This window comes from Rhea pennata, chromosome Z, assembly GCF_028389875.1.
Source record: "Rhea pennata isolate bPtePen1 chromosome Z, bPtePen1.pri, whole genome shotgun sequence".
NCBI lineage: Eukaryota > Metazoa > Chordata > Aves > Rheiformes > Rheidae > Rhea > Rhea pennata.
In genome coordinates, this window is record NC_084702.1 from 21,836,592 (window position 1) to 21,849,329 (window position 12,738).

A 12,738-nucleotide genomic window follows, 5' to 3' on the forward strand; every position below is an offset into this window, starting at 1 on the left:
ATTCGTCAAAACCAATACTTTGTTCTATCGTTACGGCTAATTTTATGGCAGTTCAGAATGGCATCAAGCGACTGCTTTACTGCCTGGAAAATAAAGCTTCCTTGTACAGATAGTACTGTTCTGCTCGCCCACTACCGCCTACCCTATTCCCTCATTAATCAGGTATGGCTGAAATAATCATTTATTAAAACAATTGATTTCCCTGGGTGCAGAGGAGCAAGCAGTATTTTATTATAGTTTTGTCAGTACTACTGAATTGCTTTGTTGTTTCCTTGGGTCTTGCAGGTCTTGTGTATTACAATACTGTTCACTCAAGTGAACAGCATTCTGCAAATTACTCAGAGGTTTTATTTCAAGACAGTGTTCTCTTTCTTTTTTTTCTTATTTCACAAGGATATTGTGTCTTTCTTACTGTCTTCTTTCTGGGCAGATAGGTATATACAGCCTCATTAACCAGAATATTGTATAGGAAATGAGACTTTACAATCTTCAGTCTGGTATGACTTGGGGAACTTTAATTCTCACCTTATTTCTTTATGAGACAGTTAAAACTACGTGAACACTTACTGTTTTCTCTCTATGACTAATGCAACTAAGAACAGCTAAAACAGAGCTCATGACTTGTTTCTCTATACACCATAGACTCTATTTCAATGGCATTGATCTTAACAAAAGTTTTTCTATTTTATTTATTCTAAATACATGTTTCTTAAGCATTATTGAATTTATTTTCAGAATCTTTGATGTCAGGTACAGGATATTCTTCCTGTTTTACAAATGTACAGTCAAAGATTCGCATGCAGTAATGTCAAGATCATCTATGTACTCTGAACACTTAGTTTGAAAAGGCCCTAGATTTTGTCAATTCACTTCATGTTACATAGCAATAACTTAAGAGTGAAAATATTGACCTCAGATGCAATTAGGAGCACTCAGCATCTCTATCAAGCTGAAGATATCAGGTAAGACTTTTTGCAAGAATGAAGAGTTCATGATTACTAATACGTAAGAAAAAGTACTTGTAGTGGCTTGACTGTAGTGATACAAAAACGATGTTGTAGGGGAAGATACCGTAAGATGTCTGTAGCTTCCCAGAAGAGAATGTGCAAACCATATTGTCAGTACCAATCATTCTTAATTCACGGAACCTGAAATTTCCCATCATGGTCACAGTGTATCTAGCAAGAAAATCTACTGCAAAGATGTTTTTGTTACAAGTGAGACACAGAGAAAATGGTCACTTTTTTCATAGTTCCCCTCAAAATCTCTTATGTTGGTTCTTTTTAGAAGTCCTGTGACTAACATAAGGTAGTCTTATCTCCTTGCAAATTTGCAAATTCAGCATGCACACAGGGCCTCGATGAAAGCTGTACAACTAGCATCTCAGTGATTGGCTATGAAAATCTTTAGCCTTTATATTTTCACCCAATGATGAGATCCGTTACTTGACTCTTCTTGGGAAAATTCAGGCTGATGACCCTAATTTAGAAATTACTATTTGAAGAGTGTGTTTTCATATGCCAATCAGCACTGCACATGATAAAAAGATCATCTATGACTATTTGAGTGGATAGATGAGAGCATCCCAACAGATTCTTCATTTAGACATTCATTTCTGATGATGAAAAGTAGTAACACCAGGCCAGAACTGTTTGGGAAGAGAGAGGCATTTCAGGAGGTGCCAGATGAGTCCATAGCTGGTATAAATGGCTGCAGGCAGCTAGCAAATGTGCACAGCTTTCTGGGCTTGTGCCGTTTGCTGTATGTATGTGTGTTACTAGAGAGACGAAACAGTTGCTACTGGTGAGTTGCGGTGTTTATCACAGGAAATGTGTTACTAAAACCAGATAACTGGACAAAGTTAGCTCTGATGCTGTAATCGTAGTTTGCAGTTCCCAGCCAAGGTTGGAGAGGTAGAATGCTAATTTTGCTTTTTGTTACCAGTGAGTAGAGCAAACATATTTAATGAGTAAATACATGTGGTTACCCTGTGGCATGCAATATTAAGCAACTCATCTGAATATCTTAGGTTGCAATAGTCAACATCCAATGAAGGATACAGAAGAGGATATTTCCTTTTTGGCTGTACCATAGGGGAAGCCCTATTTATCCTGTCTATGCACTTTTCTTGGCCATTGAAATAGTCAATAGCGATACTTTTTTATTCTTTCCATTTGGATGTCCATCCTTCCAATAATGCATTTTAGCTTCTTAATGCTGTAGTCATTAGGTATTGTAGTGTCCATATCAATATAAGCACTGGAAGTCCAATCTATTAGCATAGCTCTATCATCATTAACTTTAGAGGGAAAAATAGCCGAAGCTAAAATATTGGTGTTTTTGTAACTTTCTGTCTTGTACAAAGCCAATAACTGAAAGTACAGAATTATTCAAAGGAAGTCGGTGAGAAATGAAATTCTTAATTCTTAAGTAATGTGGAGACAGTTCTTGAAAAAATACTGAAAAGAATTTAAGAGTTAGGGCAAAATAATTTAAAAATAACAGCATATGCATTTAGAATGTTTAATGGTAAACAAAACAAGTTAAGTGAATTCTCAGTTTAAAAAACTTACCAAAGATTATTCTATGATTTTCTCTACTTACACTCTGGTATGTTCCTAAATATTGGTAATAATAGTATTTGTGATGCATGAATTGTGAGGCATCCCTACAAGATCTAGCTGCTGTACTGAGAAGTGATTTAAAAAGATAGATAAAGTTCTAAGTCTTCTATGATGAGGTCCAGTTCTGAGATAAATATACTGACTGAAATTTTTCTACAGCATTGTGAAGTGAGAATGAAAGAAGGCTCCGTATTTGGTTACCAAAATGTAAGATGGTTTCTAATCTCTGATTTTTTATGTAATACTTGATTATTTTGATATTTACAGTGCAGTGATTATGAAGGGGATAATTCTGAAGTATTTAAATACTCTAAACATTTGATTGATACAATTTTCTTGAGTTATATTTTTGAGCGGGGGATGGGACTCTGAATTAATTCATGTGGAGAGCTAGGGAACACTCTGAACATGCCTGCTAACCAAGGAATTTCCAACCGTATGCAATGTTTCTGAAATGTATAAAAACATGCTCCAGGATCCACCTTGAAACTCCCTAGAGAAGCAGAAATCTTCACCATACTGCAGGAGTTAGAGGGCCTTCCCCTGTGCAACTGCTGACATCAGAGGTAAAGAAAAATGCTTTGGTGATAGAAGGGACACATCTCCTGCTGTCCTTACCTGCTATTTACTCTTCGTTGAGAACAGAACCCCCTGGTACAAGTTAAGACAATCCAGTGCATGCTGCTGCCAACCCCTCGTATTGATGTCATGAGTTTGTCCTACCAAAACCGTGAGATTGAGCTCAGTACTTCGGAGTATAAAGCAGAGCCACCTGATCTCTTACTTGCAGTCAGGAATTCTGTAATACTCCTCTGAGCAAGAAAACAATATACTCAGAGCTCCCAACTGAGACTAAGGCTGTGTCTGGGGCTCTAGGGAAAGTAGTTGGAAACAATTAGGGCACAGACTTCTGGCTACTTGGGCAGCAGCTTGGCATGGCAGAGCATGATTTGTGAAGCTCATTTTCATGTCAGAATCAATTGGTTTCATTAGTGGCCCTCAAGAACCACAGGATGTATGTAGGTCACAATTTAGACAACTGATGCTGTGGAAATCCTCCCACCACCCCAGTGGTGAAAGCAGCTTTTCCAGTTTTCATTTTTTTTCAGTGAAATCTAAATCTAACTGCTAATAATGGTATTCTGTTCTTCCATCTGACTTGGCCCATCTCTTCCGTCAGCGAAGAAAATCTCTTGGCTGTTGTCTGATAAAGTGTATTCTGATAATACTAGACAACATTATCTTTTACAGTGCTTTTCTCCTGACTGATCATTCTGAAGTTCTTTAATAAATGCTAATAATCCTTAAAAATATGAGTAGACTGCAGTCTAATGATTAAACCTATGTTCATGACTCCCCGTTATTCACGTGCTCTTTAGAGAATGGACTGTTTTTAGTTTAAAGTATTTCACTCTGCAAATGTTTGGAAATGTTTTCCAGTCTATGATTACTTCATAAAAAGTATGATACTTGTTTCCTCCAGACTAAAGTGCTTTAAATTGATAAAGGTTTTATTTTAAAGTTTATCAGTTTTAAAAGGGGAAAGTATTAAATATAGTTAGAAGTCTGCAGATCATCAATAACAGGAGTAAGACAGAGTATCAGCATTTCTCAAGTGACTCAATTCTAAAGCTCTAAAAAGTACTGATTTCAAAGGGTCTTAATGCTTACTTTTCCATTTTTCTGATTGCTTCTTACTGATATTTCTACATCTTTTTAAAAATAGAAGCAAGACCATTAAATGTTTTGGACCCATGACTGTTGCTATATTTTCTCTCTTTCTGTTAGAAAGCCAATCAAGATACCAGTGCTCAAAAAAAAAAAAAAAAAAAAAAAATCCTACATTCCTACACTTGGAATCTAGATCCCACAGCTTGCCAAAATTGTCCCATGACTGTATCTAGTGCTTGAGCTGACAAAGGAGGAGAAGCTGTTTTTAGAAAGATAGAGTTATTAATGTTGCCTGCATTAGGGAAATTAAAATTTGAAACATCAGCAGAGCTGATGTTCTGAGCACAACTAAACCACTGTTTGCCTGATTATACAGAATGCTATTTGGTCAACAAAAACAAAATTTTAATGTATTCATAGTCACCTGTTCCTGATACCTGTTTTAATGAAAATTTCCCTAATGCCTATCAGATTAATGTGTCATTACACTATTTCCACTCTAGGAGAGGTTAATGCAAATAAATAGTAACTTAGACAAAATGTGAATGCTGTTTGCATGTACAAATCTTGTTTCTGTGACCTTTTAATAAAGGTAATTTGGAATTGTAACTTGCAATCATAGCATAAATAGTTCATGAAGGAAATTAGTTAAGAATAGCTATACACTCAAAATACATGCAGTTCTGAATTTTACAAGCAAAAACTAATCATTCTTACTTTGTAATGTCTCTGTTAAAATGTGTTTTTATATCACTAACAATTTTTTTAATCATTTATTATGAAAATACTGATGAAAATACAATAGGTAATCAGATAGATGGAAGAGTATATAAAATGAGCTGTAGTAAGGGTGCTGACTCAAATATTGCAAACTTCTGCTTCCTTTTCTAGCAGAAGTGATGATTTTCACCTTGAATTATTCTAGACAAAGCAAAGCGTGAATTGAAAAGAAATAATTTTTTTTTAGTGGTTAGGAATGGTGAGATGAGTATTTCATCTAAATGTTTTGAAGAAGAGTGATCTTTTTTGTAGGATGAACTTGTATCCTTAAGTAAGAAAACTTTTCTAGTGCTAGGGGAATATTTTCCATTTTCTTCTTTTATAAATACTAAGAGATCATGCTGGTAACTAAATGTGGTTTTCTTTTAGCCACTTGCAGGTTTGCCATTCCTCATGCTTTCACATTTCTGTGTTAGGTTGCCTATAGTATTGCTGAAGTTTTGATATGTTTCTTTTCCTTTATGTATGTGTTTATATGTACATATGCCATATATGGCTAATAGGTGTTTATGTATATGTGTATATATATATTTATCTATGTATCTATCTATATATTTATCTTTATATATGGCTATATCTATGCCAAGTTTACAAGTTGAATTTCAGAACTCTGAAGTAATGTAGACACTTCAGCAAATGCTTACTGCTAAGTTGTCTGAAAATGAGTGGAGAACAAGTCATAGTTTATTCTTTCATTTTTGTTTTTCTAGCTGTTATATTGAGACTTCTGAAATTTGGCCTGTGATGCCTTAGGACTGAAGACTTTTCCAAAATGCTTCTCTTGCCTCCCAAAGGTATAGAGCTTTCTTACATAAACTGAAGATAAGCAAGAAGACTTTGGGATCAAAGCTGACTATTCCAATTAGTATAGACATTACCTAGGGTCTTCTATACTTGATTAGTGCCTCTGAACATCACTATAAGTGAAAGAGTATTTATTTCAGTTCCCTGTTTACACTGGTATAGCCCTGTGTAACGAGGATGAAGACCGGAAAATCCAGTAGAGTTTTGACTATCTAAGGGAGAGGTAACAAATCTGAAGGATCAGAGAATGTTAGAAATGTTTAAACGTTTTCCTTTTTGAGTCACATCAAGCTATGTCAGGGTATTATTCCTAGAAAAATCATACTACAGTAAGATTTACTGGCAGAGTTCAGACTTTAAATTTGTTTTCTGACCTATGAGTAAGTCTGTGAGCCTTCATATTTCCAAGCTGTCAAATGTACCTTGTTCTTGAGTTGCCTTTCATTCAGGATGCAGTTGAAAGGCTTTGAAAGCTCTTATTTCTGAACTGTATGAAGTAGGACTCTGTCAATTTCAGTATCAGCAAAAGGTGCCTGAAAAACACCACTAAAACCCCACTAAATTAAATGTTACACTGAGGATCAGAAGGCATGGGTTTTAACATTTCCAGTGTTAGTGCAAGAAAGTCTATTCTCATTTTATTTATTTATTTACTTAAGAATGTAGACCGTTGGGGCAGAGGTTAATTCAAATAGTTTGCTTTATACTGTAAGTTGTGTGATCCTCATCTCAAGAGTTGCCATAAAGCTCACAATAATGTTAGTAATGTGTATAAAGTTTACAAAGTGACTTTGCAATATATATATATGTCAACAGAATTCTGATATATGCTGAGATAAAGCAAGCAACAAGGGGCTTGTAATCCTGGCTAGAGCCAATACAAGATCAGAATCAAGTAACTGTTTGCAGAACATCTTTATAGCATTTACCCTGTTCCTAATATGTAGACTTAGAGTGGTAAATACTTGAAAAGCTATGAGTGGATGACCACAGAATCAGAATAAAATATTCATCCTCAACTGCAGTACCACTAAACATAAATAATGTGGTTTCAATAATCAGTTGCAACATACTGAATTGTTAAATCATGATAAATGTATTTAGCTTGTTGGCATTTTTAATTAACATTCCACAATTGTATTATTAAATTCTTATTTGAAGTTTACATTCAAGTCAGTTTGAATTTATTTCTGTATGCTTTCCATAACTTTTCTCCCTTATTTGTAGCTGTCAGATCAGTAGGGCAGGCCCATATCCAAATAAGCTGGCTGTACTCCATGATGCCTTATAACAAGATGTTTGTCAGTCTGATCATACCAGATTTGCAGCAGGCTTTTGGGAAAACAAACAGTGAGATTCTTGGTAGAGTCTAAGCTGTGGTTTTATCAGCAAAATTCTGCTGCAAGATCTAGGACTTAAAATTTCTAGTCTTGAAATGACAATTCACTGTAGTCTCTTTTCTACTGTACAGAGGCTATTGTTAGAGTGTGCTTTGGACCTCATTATTTTTGAGTTTTTGTATCATCTTGTACAACTTTTTATACTTAAAATGTCTGTGGTTCTGATCCAAAAGCATATTAGTTGTTTATAGAGAGACTGTCCTCTGAATAAGAAGCTTATTTCTGTTCCAAGTAGTTTTTTGCTCTCGTTGTTACTTGAGCAACTTCAGCAGCAATGATATTTGTTCTTACTTCTTCCTCGGATGGAGTATTATGGAACGGTGGAACAACATCTGTCTTTCTTAATATACATGATGCATATTTATGATAAAGGTAGGAATAAATCTACTTTAAGAGTAGAAGATACCTGGGGTTTGGAGAAGAAGGAGAGGTCAGAGTATAGTCCCGTTGGAAATTCATTTTTTCACTATAGTATCTATTGCTAAGAAAGTTCTTTTTATGCAGAGGAGAGTTTTTCCTGTGTTACAGTGAGTCAGAGAAAAAAAATCTGTTGGCTGCTGTTTGTGTATTGAATTTAAGATTTCAGATCCTATATGCGTGGCTCATAGAGCAGCTTCTTCATTAAGACTGAGACCCAGAATTTTGTTAGGAATTTATGAAGAGTAAAGGACAAATTTAATGTGATCTAAATAGTCAAAGCTGACTGCTTTACTTGTCACAGAAGATTCCAGACCCAATTTTTTACATTATGTGAATTTTTATATTTTTCCCCTTGTGGAGAACATTCCTGTGCATTTTTCTGTTGCAAACTCAAATGATATGAATTGTATCACCAGATCATTACTAATCAGTTATCTTCATCAAAGCTAATAAAATTTCTTTACTCTCCATTCTCCATGACTTAAACCAGAAATATGATAAAAGAAATAGGAAAAATTTTCAGCTTCTTACATTAACACTCATGAAGCACTCTTGGTTCTTCATAATGAGGTAAAACTAGTGAATAGATGTTTTTGGTATTAAAAATGTGCCTGAGAATCTGCTAGAAACATTAGATATTCACTGTCAACTATCATCATGGTTGGGATGTAATGAAACTGAATCCACAGAGTTTGGAATATGCTGGTATGAATATTTCTCTCCTTGTTCTTAACCTTTAGAGAACAGAATATGTGAGCCTTTTATTTCAGAAGCAGCTGTATAAGCTTTTATTCCCCCCCCCCCCCCCCATCTTCCCTTCAGTCCTGCAAAAATTGGCCTGTTCTATCTCTTTATCTAAGCTCATGGATTTATTGGAAGCCTGAGGTCTGATATAGGATTGGGGAATCACACTGTTAGTAACAGTGAATTCAAAATTCAAAATTCCAAAACCACTTGCATGTCATGGTTTCAAAATCCAACAGAATAAGTTAGCGAGCTGCTTTGTTGAAACTGAATAAAAAGGAACAATGAAGAGAGAGAGAAAGAAAAATTCTAACGCCACAACTCTAACCCCCAAACTAGTCTGGTATTTGGTCTGTGCTTGTTGTCTCTGAACGGGTAGTCTGCTGTGCTTAGTGTGCAGCGTAGGCTTCCTTGAATGTCAGAAAGCAGAGCTGCATTTTAAATTAAATTGCCACACTAACAAAAATTATGCATTTACAGTATAAAAATATGATTTTACTAGCACATGTTATGCAGGAATTTGCTTCTTTAATCAAAAAGCTGTTTTCATTTGTTGACAAATATGCTTGATTGGTCTTACGTGCAACCAAACCCTCATTTCAACATACAGTGGGAAGCTCACATTATTACTGTTTACAGGTATGGCTTAGCCATTTAGTTTCCTTCAGTATCCTTACATGCTTAAGTAAATGTCCATGGGAAACTATGCAAAATAATGTTAGAAAAAATACTTTGTACTGTATTCCTTGTATCAGCCTTGCATAGAGAATGGAAGAAAAATCATTTTAATAAGCCACAGTGCCTTTGCACAATTCATAGCAGAGGGAAAATTAAGCAAAATAAGTTCATAGCTAGTCACTGTGATTGGAAAAAAATGAAATCCTTACAGTCTGTTTCATGAGCATAAAATTAAATTTATAATGAATGGTTCATAGTTGCTGTAGTTTCTATTCCCTTGCTGTTATGATGATAAAAATTATGACACATTTATAATTTACTTCATATTCAGGTCCCTTTGGCAGTATGTTCTGAATATTCATTTTCTGTATGGTAGTCTCTGTGATGTCTAAGCATTAAGAAATTTTATAGTCAGGGAAATAATAAAAAGAAATGGGAGATGGGGAAGGTGTTGGGAACAGGTTACATTATAATAGGAAATAGTGAACAGAGAAGGAATTAATTAAATGGAAAGATACTAAAGATTGAATGGAAAGCAAATGAGAAGCCTGATTATAGAAAAAAAAATGTAGTCTGGCATGTGAGGTGTTTGGATGTTAGCATCAGGGCAACTTCTGCCGTATGAGGACAGTGAATGAATACCTCAGAAAAGATACAGATGAACAGGATCACTCTAAGGCTAATGCTAAGCCTATAATGCTAAGCCCAGGCACTATAATCCAACATGAAAAAAAAAAAAAAAAAAAAAACTAATTACTCTTTACAGATAGCAAGAATCACAGGCCACAGACTCATGTAGTCTGGTGGGGACCGTGGGAGGTTGCCAGTCCAACCTCTGCCCACAGCAGGCGCAGTCCTAGGGACAAACCATCTCCAAGGACAGACCTGGCACCACCCTCTGGCCTAGCCCCATTGCCGGGCTGTCCTTGGGGGAAATGCTTCTCTCCATACCAAGCCCTCTTGCTTCCCCAGCAGTACCCCACAGCTGCAGCTGCTCCCAGCCAGGCGCCTCAGCCCTGCAGCTGCACTGTGTCATCCCAGGCTCCCGCAACCACCACCCCCATCGGGAAGGGCTGCTGGGGCTTCTGCCCTGTTGGGGCTGGCCCTTTGCCTACCGCCGTGGGCGCTGTCACTTCAGTGCCCTGGCACCATAGCACTGGCCCAGCCCAGCCAAGGCTGCACCCTTGTCCTCATCCTAAGGTTCTTGTTGGCGGATCTCTGCCAAGATCCCTGCAGACAGCAATCCTGCCCACCAGCATATCAAACCAGCCTCCCCCTAGTTGGTGTCAACTGCAAACTTGATGAGCATGCCCTTGGTCCCCTCCTGCAGGCCACTGAGACAGATGTCAAAAAGTGTAGATCCAGGGACAGACCGTTGTGGGACCCTACATGTTGTAGCCTTCAGGCAGAGTACGGCCCTCTGAGCCTGGCCATCCAACCTTTTTTGCTTACCTTCTTGTCCAACCATCCAGACACTATTGTCTTAAGTTGGATACAAGAATATTGTGGGAGATATTATCAAAGTCTTACTAAAGTCAACATGAATAACATCCATTGTTCTCATTGTTCTTATCTCAAAACCAGTCATTTTATCCTTTACAAATGGCAATCAGGTGGGCCTGGCATGACTAACCTTTGGTCAAGCTGTGATGTTGGTTCCCTTTCACCTTCTCCTCCTTCATGTGTCCGAAAATGTGCTCTAAGAGGACTCAGTGATTTTCCTGAGAACCAATGTGATGCTCACTGGCCTTTAGTTCTCTGGATCACCTTTATGGCCTTTTTTTTTTTGAAGATTAGTGTAATATTTTCTTTTTCTAGTCCATGAAGATCCCCTGATCCCCACAGCCTTTCAGATAATGGTGCTCTTCAACATAGGTCATGTATTTAGCATTTATTACAGTGATTTTTCAGAACCTGTTGACTCTTTTTTTTTAAAAGAGTTCTTCATTTACCTCAGAATGCAGAAGCAGGTTAGCTCACTTGTATTTCCTACTGATAGCTCATCTTTTCAAGAAGTATTGAATCAAAGCCATTTTTTCACTCTCCATAACCTATTTCAGAGTGGCCAAATTGAGCAATAGTGACTTTTTGTGCAAAGCAGCCATCGCCTACCATGACAGCAGCCCTTGTCTGTGGAAGAGATACATTTGTGTATGTGGTGCTGTACAAACACATTGTACACTTCCAATTGCAAGAGACTCATAGTTCCAGAAGAACACTAGAGGATGGTGAGAAACAGGAAATAATTTTGGAGATTATATATGTATGTGTATATATATATATGTGTGTGTGTGTGTGTTATATATCTATAATATGTGTATATATATATCCCATATCAGACACTAGACTTTCTTTTTTCTTCCTTTTCTTTATTAAGTAGTAATGGTTTTGTTAATTTTTTTTGGCTTGGATTTACATCTAAAATTTATATGAATTATATTGCTAAAATTTCTACTTTTTTTATCTTGAGGTCTTAGAGGTCTCTGAGGTCTTTGACAGTAATTTTTCTACTGAAGATTTTAATTTGTAGGTTATATGTCAGAGCACACTAAATTCCAATAAGTTATTTTATATAATTAATACAAAACATACTGGGCTACAGAGGATCTCAGATGTACAGAAATTAGCTGCACATACTGAAGCTCCTTATTGTGTTGAAGTTCAAGGATAAAGAATGCTGCTGCTTCTTAACAAGATGCATATCATTAGGGGAACTGTGCCATTGTTCCTGACTAGAAGTTCTAGGGCTAACATTTAAAGCACCTTTTCCCAATATAAAATTTAAAGTTAATGTGATAGTTATGGTATATATCGTTCTGTGTTCTACACGGATAATCTACTATAGAGTTGTGAGTTAATAGCCTTCTGTTTAAGTAAATTAAGGTTATCATTTTTTTAATAAAAAAAGTTGGAGGTTGAAATAGAAACGTTTCTAGGCATCTTCTCAGCTATGCATGTTTCTTTGAGATATATAGTATAAATAAATGCTTATATTATTCTTAGCCATTTTTTGATTTTTTGGTCTTTCGTATAGTTAATGTTGGTTATATTAAACTGACAAAGAGCAGAATAACTTTTACTATTTCCTAAACAGTTAAGCTAAAAGTGCATAACCATAGATATAAATAACATTTTTGTTGATGTCAAATATCTCAGTATAGATATAAACATATACATGGGCATAAATGTGTATGTTTCTAGACATAAATGTAACATAAAGATAGATATTGTAATTACCTATCCTTAATTTGTGTTTTCAGATAAATTTTAAGTGTACTTATTTTTCAGCTACAGAAGAGATATTAATATTCAGTTTAAAGTCACTAGTGCATCAGTAGAGCAAATTGAAAATTTCAAAGAAATTTTGAAAGCACATGCCTGTTACATTAAGCAATGAGTAGATAAACTGAAACCTATCATTATAAATCACATAGTATTCCAATTAAACAGTTTTTTAGATTGTTATTTAAAAAGGGATGAAGATCTCAATGGCAAATGATGTTAGCTATCTCTAAAGATGGTCTGTTGGAATATATTTTGCCCTCATTAAATAATATAAAATCAGAAGTGCAATCTTCTGCTTTTCTTTTTGTGGTAATTATTACAGATACAGTTAA

General features: G+C 35.9%; 1 protein-coding gene across 1 annotated transcript in view; it reads left to right on the plus strand.

Moving 5' to 3' along the window:
- ADAMTSL1 (ADAMTS like 1) overlaps positions 1 to 12,738 on the plus strand; it is a 473,068-nt gene that overhangs the window by 117,433 nt on the left and 342,897 nt on the right. The gene's annotated exons all lie outside the window — the stretch shown is intronic.